Raw genomic sequence first — 14,192 nt, 5'->3', positions numbered from 1 at the left:
TTTGTAAATAGCCTTCCTACCTTGTAGGTTAGCACGGTGGTCTCTTTAGCACTGTCTACTCTCACCTCTTAAGACTGTGCTAGCCTCTAGTCTACAGTAAACTTGTCTCTCTGCTGCACTTCTCTGTGTGTCTCGGAATTCTTTCTTTTTTGTTTTGTTTTGTTTTTTCGTTTGTGCTTTTTTGCTGGTTTTATTTTGTTTTTTTCTTCGAGACAGGGTTTCTCTGCGTAACTTTTGGAGCCTATCCTGGAACTCACTCTGTAGACCAGGCTGGCCTCCAACTCACAGAGATCCGCCTGCATCTGCCTCCTGAGTGCTGGGATTAAAGGCGTGTGCCACCACTGCCTGGCTCGTTTGCATTATTTCAATGGAAATCCAAGGATGGAGAACCCAAAAGGATCCAGAATAAGATCCTGGTGATACCATAAGATGCCTTCATGTTTGGTGGGTCACTGGAACAGATTAAAAAGGTTTCATATCTCTGTCTTCATTGTATCTATTCCCACTTTCTGCTTTAACTGTTGGGTCATATTATACAACATTCTGTGCTTTGGTATACTGATCATTGAGCAATTTTTTTTGTCCAAAACTATAATACAAGGTTATCTTACCTAGACTTGCTTAGGATTCCTCCTCAGCACTCACTGGTAGTTATCATGACTGGAAACACAAAGCCATGAGGGAAGTGAGACAAGTGCCAGAAGAGCTCCTACTTCTAGAAAAGATGAACATTCCTCCCTTTAACGAGTCTCTTTTGCTATTCCATTCCTATATCTATAACTGCTCAGTTTCCCGTCCCTTTTTTCTATTCTTGTTCTTAATTTTACTTTTACTGTGTATATTTTGTTTATATGTATTGTGGTATTCATATCAGGATGTTTGGGTGGAGGGCCAGAAAACTTTCAGTAGCTGTTTCCCTCCTGTGAGAATTTTTTCTTTTAGTAAAAGAAGACAGCCCACCAAGGGCCAATATCCACAGTCATCATGGCAGGCAGACAGGCAGGCAGGCAGGCAGGCAGGTATAGTGCTGGAGAAATAGCTAAAAACTTACATCTTATTGGCAAGATGGAGGCACAAAGAGAGACTGGGCCTGGCCACCTCAAAGCCCACCCCTAGTGGCACACTTTCCCCAGCAAGGCCACACCTCTTAATCCTTCCTAAACAGTCCACTCACAGGAACCAAACATTCAAATATATGAGCCTGTAGGGAACATCCTCACTCAAACCACCACAGGTATCATCAGATTCCTTTCAGAGTTAATTTTAAATGCTCCATAGATGACCAATGGGGGAAAACTCAGTACACAGTATCTGCCCATCCATGAAGGTTGTTGCTGGTTCTCTAAGTTTCTGCAGGGTAAGACTAGATGTGCATTAAGCTGAGCAGTTAGCAGAAATGGTGTCTTAGTTACATTAACCACCAAGATTCCCATTATCTTTTCTCTGTAATAAACAGATTAAATACAGTTCTTCCTTAATCTTATTTTCAAAGGGTTTCCTTGTGGTAAGATTGTCCATTTTCTCTGGACACTGTTATTAGTAGCCTTCTTCGCTTGGTTATAATGTGTCCCATCTCTTTCAGCTGTCTTAACCATGTTTTTAGTGGTTAATAGCACCAAAAATCATCCCCCAGACTAGTTCCAATTTGTTCTCTTTCCGGTGTGTATCAGCACTTAGTCCCTAGCTTGTAAAGGATGGGCTGAAAAACTGAATGGAAGAGTCTGGGCAAGAAGGCCTTGTAACCTAGAAAAAAGCAAAGTGGAGGAGAGATCTAGTATATAATTTCTAAGAAACTGATTCTTAGTTTCCATGGTGGGAAGGTCTATGGACATACTAAGATATAGCAAGCCATGTAAGGTTTTATATGCATACAGCCCACACCTCTTCTTAGAACTATTTTTATTCTGAGCAAAAGCTTAGGGAGATAGTTATGACAGTTATGAATTGGTATAAGATACATTTTGAGGTTGTTTTGTTTTGTTTTGTTTTGAGACAAGGTCTTTCTATGTAGCTCTGGCTGTCCTGGAACTCTCCACATAGACCAAGCTGGCTTCAAACTCACAGATATCCACTGTAGTCAGATTTTTTTTTGACTACCCTCTCAAAAATAACAACACAGAGACTTATTATTAATTATGAAAGCTCGGTCCTAGCTTGGGCTTGTCCCACTAGCTCTTAGAATTTATATTAGCCCATATTTTTATTAATCTACATTCTACCACATGGCTTTTACCTCTCTCCAATTCTGTTTGTCGAACTTATTCTATATCTCAATGGCATCTTCCCTTTCTTTCCAGAGTCCTCTCTGTTCCTGGAAGTCCCTCCTAACTTTTTCCTGTCTAGCTATTGGCCGGCCATACAGCTCTTTATTAAACCAATCAGAAGCAGCCTTAACAAAGATTTGTCTTCACAGTATAAACAAATATTCCACAAAATTTCCCCCTTTTTGTCTAACTAAAAAGGAAAAGGTTTAACTCTAACACAGTAAAACTATATATAATAGGAACAATTATGAGGTAAGAATTACTGCTATGGAACAATCCTTTTCTATACTATGAATATGAATTACCCTCATTGATTAATAAAAAAAACTGACAGGCTGGTAGCTGAGCAAGAAGTTAGGTGGGAAAGCCAAAATGAGAATGATGGAAAGAAGGAGGACAGAGTCAGGAGAGCTGCCATCCAGCCACCAAGCAGGATGTATAAAAAAAAAATGAGGTAGCAAGCTAAGAACCATGTTGCAAAGCATAAATAGAAAAATGAGTTAATTTAAGTGTAAGAGTTAGCTAGAAACAAGCCTGAGCTATTGATTGAGCATTTATAATTCATATTTGGCCTCTGAGTCAGTTATTTGAGACCAGATGGACAGGACAGGAAATTACATTTGCAATATACAGTAAATTTGTATTTGGCAAATTTGGAGAAAATACCTTGTTATCTATCCTATCTTATTGAGACCAAAGTTTTATACCTAAACCATTATCTATCAAAACTTGGATTACCATCCTAAAAATAGCTTTTTAGACCTTAAAACATTTTCTTAGATAAACAACTTAAGCTTTTATGTCTCTCAACCTTATACACTTTACACCTCTTTTGTTGGTTTCTTTTCTGAATTTTGTAACAAGGAAAACTGTAGTTAAAACTATCTGGTCTTCAACCCCATCAAAGACCTGAGAAGGATATAATACCACCTGAATAAACAGGAAGTGCAGAGCAAGCAACTTCTAAAACTATAGAAATGACAGAAACATCAGGTTGCCTGGACCCAAGGTTTCTCTGCATCACTGGGGCATCCATCTTCAGCCTACAGGCCTTGAATATCTGACAGACTTTTTGTGAAGCAGGAATTTTTGAAGGATTGTCCTACTTTGTTTTGACAATGTCTGGTGTCCTTCTTGTCCAATGTGGACAGCATACTGTTAGCAGTTGAGGTAAGGGCAGTTTCTTGCTCAGTGGCTAACTTTACCACAATGAAAGCAAACTCCATATGGAAGTTCTTTGATGCCCATCATATTTTTTTGAAGTAAATTGGTATTTCTAGGATCAATCCACTTGCCTCTGCTTTCCAGTGCTAAGATTAAAGGAGTGCACCATCATGTCTGATATACAAGACACTCTTAAGCACATTAACAACAATAGCAGCTGGGAGGGGGAAAGTCTTTGTCCACCTAGAAAGGTAGTCCATTTCCATCAGTAAATATCTGTGTGTTTGACTTTTGTTTTGCTTTGCTTTGCTTTGCTTTATGTATTTCTGTGAAAGCTGCCTGGATACTTTTAAAGGTTCTCAGTTCAGAAGATCTCCTATCTGTTTCCCCCTCCCAATTACTCTCCTCTTCTTCCTTTGAAAAGTTACACATCCCTCACACACCTGTTTTTATCAATGGTGTAGACCCCACATAATGATAACTTCTATATTGCATCACACATAGCCTGAGGTTCCCAATAGCTCCCCTTCTTGTAGGATGTATACTGGTTAGTGTGTAATCCCTGCAGATTTTTTGCCTCTGCAACCAGGGTGGACAAGCAATTAATTTATCAGAGGGAGTATCATTGTCCCTGAGGTCCTGCCTGACTCTAGAGAGTGAGGGTCCTCCTTGACCCTCTTGTCCTCGCTTGTGCAGGCTTCCAGGTTTTGCTGAACTCCCACAAGAGTGGCTTTGCCAGTCCTGCAGTTTTAATTTCTGGGTAAAATACAGCTTAGAAAAACAAACAAGCAAACACACTAGTTTTTAATAAATTTTGATTTTGTTGTGACTCAGATTTTTCAAGTGGTTAAAATCTAACTAAATCAGCAAAAATATATTTAATTATCTTGATTAGACACACATGTTTTGTTCTTTTAAGTCAGTTTTTGCAAATGTAACCATGAGTAGATAAGCATAACTTTTGAGAATTTTAATCATCAGACATGTATCATCCTTAAGCACACTGGGGATACAATAGAAAACAAAACAAAGTCCTTAGTCTCAAGGGAATTTACATTCTAATATACTGGTAATGGCTGACATTTATAATGCCTTTAGTGTGCAGGAACCCATTTAATCACCAAGACAAAGATGAATAGGGTACTATTATTACCTCCATATTACAGATGAAATCACTGAGACGTAAAGAGTTTGAGTCACAGGTAATAAGTGATTCAAATTCAACCAATCTGTGTACAAAACACATACTGTCTTGCCCAGCACGGTGTAATACAACTGTAATCACACATTTGGGAAGAAAGGGTCACAGGCTTGCAAGAGGGGGGGTCACCATGGAATACAGAATAAGATCCTGTCTCCAAAAGGTAAAGAAGAATCTCAATGTGTATATTTATGTGGAGTGAAGAAGGTACATGTAAAATGCTGATAAGTGTATTAGAGAGAGCAATCTAAAAGGATATAGGGAATATACAAAAAGGACAAAAAGGAGGAAATCTTCCAATTCTCTGTGATGTAGTGAGGGAGGTTGTGGTGGTTTGAAAGAAAATGGCCCCTATAGGGAGTGGCAGTATTAGGAGGCGTGGTTTTGTTGAAGTGGGTGTGGCCTTGTTGGAGGAAGTATATCGCTGTGGGTGGGCTTTGAGGTCTCCTATGCTCAAGTTATGCCCAGTGTCATACACCATTTACTTCCTGTTGCCTGCAGATCAAGATGTGGAAATCTCAGCTCCTTCTCCAACATCTTGTCTGCCTCCATGCTGCCATGCTTCTCACAGTGATGACAGTGGACTAAACCTCTGAAACTGTAGGCCAGCCCCAATTAAATGATTTCCTTTGCAAGAGTTTCCATGGTCATGGTGTCTCTTCACAGCAATAGAAATTCTAACTAAGACAGAAATTGGTACCAGGGACTGGGGTATTGCTGTGATTGGCTGCAACACTTTGGGGCTTTGAACTAGAAAAGCAGTTAAACACTTTAAGTGGGGCCTAATGGGTCATACTAGTAGGGACATGGAAGATAGTGTTACTGAGAGTGATTTGAACTTTTGTCCTGGCTCAAGAGGTTTCAGAGGAGAAGAATGTTAGTATGTGGCCTCTTCCTCACAATGCACACTCCCTCATCCCCAGATCTAGCCTGAATTCCCCATCCAGTCTGGTCAGTCTTGACTGTACCACTCCAAACCTCCAAGCTTAGACCAGAACATGCATCCAGGCCCCTGTATCCACCTGACTTCATCCTGCCTATGCCACAGCCAACTTTCAGGTCAAACTCAGCCTACACATTCTGTGCTTTTTCCAAGCCTGCTGTGTCCACATCAGAAACAGAACAAAAAGGTCCACATACCCAAGTCTTATCTCAAAAAATAAAAGGATAAAAAAATCAAGACACTATTTCCTTCCCCCTAATCCACCAGTGGTATAGGAATGTTCTTCATGAGCAATCATAAACTTCAGCCAAGAATTCAAGGAGTTGAAAGAAGAAAAAAAGAAATAGCTCAATGAACATAAAGAGAGCACCTAAGTGGTGCTCAAGAAAGCACCAACATGAGGCAGATGGAAATAATGAAGACAATTCAGGATTTGTACAATCCAGGATTTGTAAACCAAATTCACTAAAGAGATACAATCATTGAAGAAAACTCAAGCTAAATGAAAGTGGAATTGGACAACTTAATAACCCAACTAGGAAAGAGAAAGTCTTACAAGTAGAATGGACTAAGTAGAAGACAAACCATCAGGACTTGAAGATAAAGTGGAGGATTTAGACCACACAAGCAAAGAACAAAAAATTTAAAAAGGAAAGGAAACATTGAAACTGGAGGACATTGTGTAAAGACTAAATCATCTGAAGACTAATCAATTGAATTGAACTATAGATGAAGGAAAAGAATCCTGAATCAGTATTACAGATCAGATCTTCAACAAAATCATAGAAGAAAACTTCTCCAAACTAAGGAAAGACATATTCGTTCAGATACAAGAAGCATACAGAACACCAAATAGACAAGACCAGAAAAGACCCCCGCTCACACTGTGGTACACAGAACAAAGAGTGCTGAAAAGCTGCAAGAGGGGGAGAAACACATACAAGTCACACACAAATAAAACCTCATCAGAGCAACAGCAGATTTCTCAACAGAAAATTTGAAAGCCAGAAAATACTGGAGCAATGCACTCCAAGTTCTAAAAGATCACACCTGCCAACCTAGACTACTGTACTTGGCAAAATTATCTGCTATAGCTGAAGGAGAAAAAAAAAAAGCTTTTCATGATCCAAACAGCTTAAAAAATTAATATCCAGCAGACTAACCCTAAACAGAATACTGGAAGCAATACTTCATACTGAAGAAGAGATCAACCACGGCCAAGAGACTGTAGAAAGAAAACAAATGATGCTGTAATTACTGAAATACAGAGTATGACTAAGAACACAAACAGTGGGAAAAATGACTGCATCAACATAGACCTTTCAATAATGACTTTAATATTAATCATCTTAACTCTCCAATCAAAAGATATAAGGTGGCTGAATGGATTAAGAAGCAAATCCCATCTTTCTATGGTCTATAAGAAATTTGTCTTTAAAGAAAGATTAAAGAATGAAAAAACTACTCCAACTAAATGGGATCAGGAAGCGAGCAGAAGTCACTGTCCTACTATCTGACAAAATAGACTTCAAACTAAAGCTAATCGGAAGAGGTAAAAAAGACCTCTTCATTCTACTCAAGGAAACAATTAAACAAAAAGACATTATAATCCTCAATAGAACTCTGGTGCACCTGTTTTCATAAACAGCTGCTACTACCTACTGGAATTGAAGGCAGATTAACATCAGTCCATTGTCAATAGGTGATTTCAACAATCCATGTAGAACCACAGAGCCTGCAAACAGCCAAAGTACTCTTCAGAAGGAAGAATGAAACTGAAGGCAATCTTCTTCCTGGTTTCAAAATATATTGTAAAGCTATAGTAATCAAAACATCATAGCAATATAAAAAAAAACAGACATGAATCAGCATAAAGAGCTGAAAAATAAATCCACATTTACCATTATTGATCTTTGACAAGAGGTCCAGGAATACACAGCAGTTAAGGGAGAACTTCTTCAAAACTGATGCTGGAACAACTTCTCAATGAAAGCAATTCAACTAGATTTATATCTCATAATGTAACTAAAAACCAACCCAAATGGATTAATAACTTAAATATAAGGCATGAAACTATAAAACTAATAGGAGAAAACATTAGTGAAAAAACTCATGATATTAGTCTGTGGTTAGTTATATTTTTGGATTTGCTTTCAAGAGTAATCACAAACAACCTCCCCCAAATAGACAAATCCATTACATTGAACTAAGAGGTTCTGGACAGCAGAGGAAGCAATCAATAAAGTGAAGAGACAACCTATGGAATGGGAGAGCATATTTGCAAGCCATACATCTGTAAATGAGATAACATTCAAAACACACACACACACACACACACACACACACACACACACACACACACACAAAACTAAATGGCAAGAAAACAAAGAATCTAACTGAAAACTGGTGGAAGGACTTGAATGGACATTTACCAAAATGAGGTAAATAGTAATAATAAGTACATGAAAAAAAATGGTACCTTGAAGAAGAGCTATGTGGATTCCATGTAACATTATTGAAACTAGTCAAAATGTGGGATCAACCTAATCAGCATAGAAACTGCATATAGAAAAAGTGATTACATGTGTGTGAACATATGTATACCCACATATATGCACACTATATAATACTGTTAATTTTTGTTTGTTTTTGTGGTGATAAGGAATCAAACAAACCCAAAGCTCTGCATGTGCTAGGCAAGTGCTTTATCACTGAGCAACGTCCCTAGCCCTTCTTGCTTGTTGATTTTTATATGGGGTCTCATATGTTGCCCAGGTCAGTCTCCAACTCCTAAACCTAAGTAATCCTACCACCTCAACTTCCCAAAAGCTGGAACTACATGCACCCATGGGCATGCCCTACATATTTGCCCTTAATAAAAGAAAATTCTGCCATTTCTGACAGCATGGATGAACCTGAAAGATACTAAGCTTATTAATGTAAACCCATGATCTCACTTATGTATAGACTCTTAAAAAGTTGTGTTCATTGAAGTGTGCAATGCTGTCCTTTCTGGACAAGCGGGACACAAGGAAAGCGACCACTGTACTCTGCCAAGACAGGGTAAGATGGTCTTTCAGAAATCCTGCTTCTGAAAATGGTCTGTCAGATACTCTAGGCCTGTAGCCAATTTGAATGCACCAACAATGCTGAGAAACATTAGGTGACTGTCCAGGCTGCCAGCTGTCTTGGTCTACTCTTGCAAGATTCCCGAAAGTTGCTTGCATCCGTCTACCATTTCTCAGGTACCATTATGTTCCTTCTCAGGTCTTTGATGGGATTGAAGACTAGCAGTTATAGTTACAACTTAGTATATATAATATCTTAGATAGAACATATTAAGTATTAGATTCAGGTTCTTTAGGATAGGACACCTTTGAATGATCTTTATAACATGCCGTTTACCTATGCTCTATACTTCTCTGGATTTTAGTATGTGTTTCTTGCTTGATATTGTTTGCATTGGTTGTAGTTACATCTTATCTAGGTCATTATCTCTCATTATTTCTGGACAATATTTGATAACCATTCCTTTGTATATAGTCTTGTATTAGTTTAGAACCTTCTTATTTAGACAAAAAGGGGGAGATGTAGTGGGTAGCCATTCCAGCTTGGTTCTGGAAGTTCCAACCCCCATTGAGACTCTGGCAACTGTCACGCCTACGAGGCGGGGCGAGGGGAGGCGCCGGGGGACCCGAGAGCTGGATGGGTCAGCGCTCTCTCTGGGCACTCTCTCGGTGCCGGGACGCTGACCGGTGCAGATTGACTGTGCAGAGCTCCGGAGAACACCGCTGGACTGCGTTACACCTTCCCCAGACCCTGCGACCTACCCATTACTTAACTTGTGAGTTACGCCATTAAATAAATATCCTTTTAACTACGTGGAGTGGCCAAAATAATTTCTCCAATAGGAGAGTATACAGTAGTTGCAAGGACCTGCAGGGATTTCAAAGTGAGATGTTGATAGAGGGGTGCACAGTTTCAGTGATGTAGATGTGTAACTTTGAGAGATATAACACACAATGTGGTGACTATAGTTAATAATACTGTATCATCACATACTTTTAATAAGAGGGAAGGTCTTAAGTGTTCTCACAATGATAGGTGTCTTAGGGTTTCTATTGCTGTGATTAAACATCTTGACCCAAAGCAACTTGGGAAGGAAAGGGTTTATTTTGCTTACACTTCCATCTCACAGTTCATTATCAAAGGCAGTCAGTACAGGAACTCAAACAGGGCAAGAACCTGGAGGCAAGAACAGATGCAGAGGCCATGAAGGAGTGCTGCTTACTGGCTTGCTCCTCATGGCTTGCTCAATCTGCTTTCTTATAAAACCCAGGACCACCAGCCTGGGAATGATACCACCAATAGTAGGCTGGGCCCTCCCCCATCAGTCACTAATTTTAAAAATGCCCTATGGGTTTGCGTACAGCCCCATCTTATGGAAGCATTTTCTAAAGTAGGGCTCCCTCCTCTCTGATGACTCTAGCTTGTGTCGAGTTGACACAAAATTAGCCAGCACAATAGGCACTACTTGGCAGGAAGAATGGGAATGTAAGGCCCTCTGCAGCCATTGTCTCCCTGGCACCCTTTGAGCTACGAACATTAACATGTCAGCTTTCTCTGAAACAAGCGGTTGTCGCTGGCCAGTGTCCTGGTAGACACAGGACAGTGAAGAGTTCTAAAACGGAGTCACAGCTCAAACACTACAATGAGAAGTCTCCCAGCTGCTTGTAACTTATTTTCAAGTGCTGGACTCGCACGGCTGGAACTGGCCTCTCAGTAAGTGACAGGGTCACCTGATTGCAAGGTTAAAGAAGACCGGTTTAAACAATCGCAAAGCTTACAAATCTGGAACGTAAATTGACAACAATCTACAGTCCGTTAATATCCCTTCCTCCCAGACACATCTGAGTTCGAGGCCACCCAGATCAACTATTCACTGAGTACAAGGCTAACCAAATACTATTCAGGTTAATGTTTGCCCTTGGCTGAGGGGAACCAGTGGAGTGCTGCATTCCAGCTCAAGGTCCACATCTCCATGAAAGGAGGGCAATTTTTTATCCTTTCAATAAAAACAAGGAACAAAGGCCCTGAACACCAGATGGCTCTTTTTTTCCTGGTTTCTTCCTTATCCAGTGAGACTATTTTTCACTTGTTCTATTAAAATGTAACGTCCCTCTCCTCTTAGTACCTGCTCACTGGGACCTCCAGGTCACCTGTTGTGCCTCTTGGACTACAGTATGTAGTCCTCCTGTTCCTTTCTGACTTCAGTTTTCAATTGTCAGTAAGACCATGAACCTACAGAGGGGAGTCTGTACCCCAGCCAGCAACACACACACACACACACACACACACACACACACACACACACACACAACTATGTCAAGAACATGATAATTAGCTTGATTTTGGCATTTCACAATGTGTGCACATATTGAAATATCATAAGGTGCACCTTCAATAATATTGTGTTCTAGAGCCATTTAAAATAGTGTCTCCCTTGTTGCAATACGCAGCTACCACCTCTCATAGCAGACATTGTTCTGTTTTATTTGCTTGTTTGTTTTGTTAGATATGTTGTTGTTGGTGGTGGTGGGTGATTTTTTTTTTTCTTTTGGTGGAAGGGCAGGGGTGGGGGTGGGGCCCATGGAACCAAGGCTGGCCTTAAACTCCTGATTTTCCTGTCTCCACCTCACACTTGTTGGGATCAAGCCCGGCATGATAGTGAAATTTAAAATAAACATTTTTTTTTTTTTTGCTTTCAAATTAATGTTTTAGGTTAGAACAGATGGTGGGTTTCATCATGGCATGAGTTCTGTGGGGTGGACCAAGAACTGTACATTCTGGAAAGAAGACCCACTCAGAGACAACAAATGTGGCTGGAAAGTGACGCAACAGCAGACGACACAGGGGACGCAGGAGGCCAAGGCTGCAGAGAGAAGAAGAGCAGAAAGGACAAACTCTTCAGAGGGACGAACAGCTCCCGTCAAAGGGATGGGAGGGGCCCCAGAAGTGGGAGCCACCTAAGGGCTCTGGGATGGGACTTTCAATAGGTTCCCAGGGTCCCCCCTCTCCCTCATTAGCCCTCCACACTTGTCTTTAGCAGTTTGCATCAGCTGCTAGGTTCCTGGAAAAAGGCTAGGGGAACAAGCTTTAATAAAAAACCCTGAAAAGTCAAGAAACTTTTACTTATGACTATCCTATAATCCCCTTCATTGTGTATATTAGTTGGAGGGAGGAGCAACCTCCTCTCTTAGGGAGGCTAGGCCCTATTTTCCAGGCCAGCCAAGCTCCCCTGATTCACCTTCCGCATCTCCATACAACCTCCCCGCTACCACCACCCTGCACCCCACCCCCACCCCCGCCGTCCTCCCCACTCTCGAGCTGATGAATTCTTTTGTTTGTTTGTTGTTTCAGTTTGTTAGAACTGAGGAGGGAACTTTTTTCTCATTCATTGTTTGAACAGTTTCATTCTGTAGCCCCCGGCTGGTCTAGAACTTGCTATGTAAGCCAGGCTGGCCTCAAACTCAGAGAGATCCACCCGCCTCTGCCTCTGCCTCTGCCTCTGCCTCTGCCTCTGCCTCTGCCTCTGCCTCTGCCTCTGCCTCTGCCTCTGCCTCTGCCTCTGCCTCTGCCTCTGCCTCTGCCTCTGCCTCTGCCTCTGCCTCTGCCTCTGCCTCTGCCTCTGCCTCTGCCTCTGCCTCTGCCTCCTCTGCCTCTGCCTCCTCTGCCTCTGCCTCCTCTGCCTCTGCCTCCTCTGCCTCTGCCTCCTCTGCCTCTGCCTCCTCTGCCTCTGCCTCCTCTGCCTCTGCCTCCTCTGCCTCTGCCTCCTCTGCCTCTGCCTCCTCTGCCTCTGCCTCCTCTGCCTCTGCCTCCTCTGCCTCTGCCTCCTCTGCCTCTGCCTCCTCTGCCTCTGCCTCTGCCTCCGGGGGACTGGGCTGAAAGGGGTGTGCCTCCATACCTGGCATGGGACTTTTTTCACCTCCATATACATGTTTATTACTCATAGTCATCAGACTTTCTTATTTTCCATTTATTCAACTGTCAGAAATATACATATTCTTTTTCAATAACTGTGATAGAAAATGTATTTATAAATAAAAACGCCTTTAATCCCAGCACTCGGGAGGCAGAGGCAGGCGGATCTCTGTGAGTTCGAGGCCAGCCTGGGCTACCAAGTGAGTTCCAGGAAAAGGCACAAAGCTACACAGAGAAACCCTGTCTCGAAAAACCAAAAAATAAAAAATAAATAAAAAATAAAAATAAATAAATAAAAACACAACTTTCTAATCTTGACATTTAACTTACTATACTTGGTGATATGTGGTACTGATCCAATTTAATTACCAACTACACTAACATTTCATGGAATCGGAACTATTGTTTGATACCATTTCCTTTGCTTTTAATATATCCTTTTCTTTACTTGATAAGTTCTCTAAATGCTTAGATGCAAGAACTCATAAAAGTAATTTTATACATTAAAGAAAATATTATACAGTTTTGGCCATTGCGTTTAGGTTTTTAAAGTTCTAACACAGTCAAACATTTTTCAGAGTTATTCCTTCCAGATCTGTTTGTTTGAGAACTTCACATGCCCTTGGCATTTTCGGTAATGTGATACTGCAAATACAAAAGCATTTGCACTCCAACTTTCCTGTAGGTATTTTCTTATGAAGGTGACTATAGTATAGTCATAAGTAAAAGTTACCTGACTTGACTTTTCAGGATTTTTTATTATTATTTAAGCTTTTTTATTATATAGGTATATGAACTTTTTATTTATTCTTTGTGGCTTTCACATCATGGATCTTGGTCCGATTCATCTCCCCATCCCTTCCTATCTACCCTCTGCCTTTGCAAAACCCTTCCAAATAAAATAAAATTTAAGAGAGAAGAAAAGAAAAGAAAAAAAATCTCATTGTGGAAGCTGTAGTGTGACACAGTGAGTCACTCGGTATATTCTTTAGTCCACATATCTTCACTTGCAAGTGTTCACTGCAGAGTCATTGGTCTGCTTTGAGGCCTCTGATTTCTGCTACACTATCAACACTGGGCCCTTACTGGGGCTCCTCTTGGATAGTCTGTTGTTGCCCTGGGTCATGGAGCTCCTGCAGCTTTGGCTCTGCAGGACCGGCCCCTTCACCTGCTCCAGCAGTTCACAGATGGGGTGGATGCTGAGGTAGTCCAACTCATAGCTCTGGTTCTGGGCCTGGGTGGCTGCAGGGTTGGTCAGCCTACCAGCTCTTTCCTATCCTCACTACCAGGGTGAGCTCTCCAGCATTGCCCTGACTAGTTTACCCTGTGCAGCAAGGAGCAAGGGGTAGGGCCAGTTCTCCCGTTTTCACGCCCTCTGGGCCAGCTCACCCACGGCTATACCACCAGACAGCTCTACCGTGTTGCCCAAGTGAAGTACAGGGGCTGCAGCTGGTGATCTCAGGGCCAACTCTCCCACCTGCCATGGGCAGTGGGGGAGGGGCATCTCTTCCTTGTCCAAGGCAGATGAGGGGCAGGGTCAGATCTCCTACTCTCACATTCTCAGGGCCAGCTCACCCACTCCACCCACCCCTACCCACTCCCAACCACCCCCACTCTCCCTCACCCCACCCCACCCCCA

This window comes from Peromyscus maniculatus, chromosome 5 (assembly GCF_049852395.1).
Source record: "Peromyscus maniculatus bairdii isolate BWxNUB_F1_BW_parent chromosome 5, HU_Pman_BW_mat_3.1, whole genome shotgun sequence".
Taxonomy (NCBI): Eukaryota; Metazoa; Chordata; class Mammalia; order Rodentia; family Cricetidae; genus Peromyscus; species Peromyscus maniculatus.
This window is presented reverse-complemented; position numbering follows the sequence as displayed.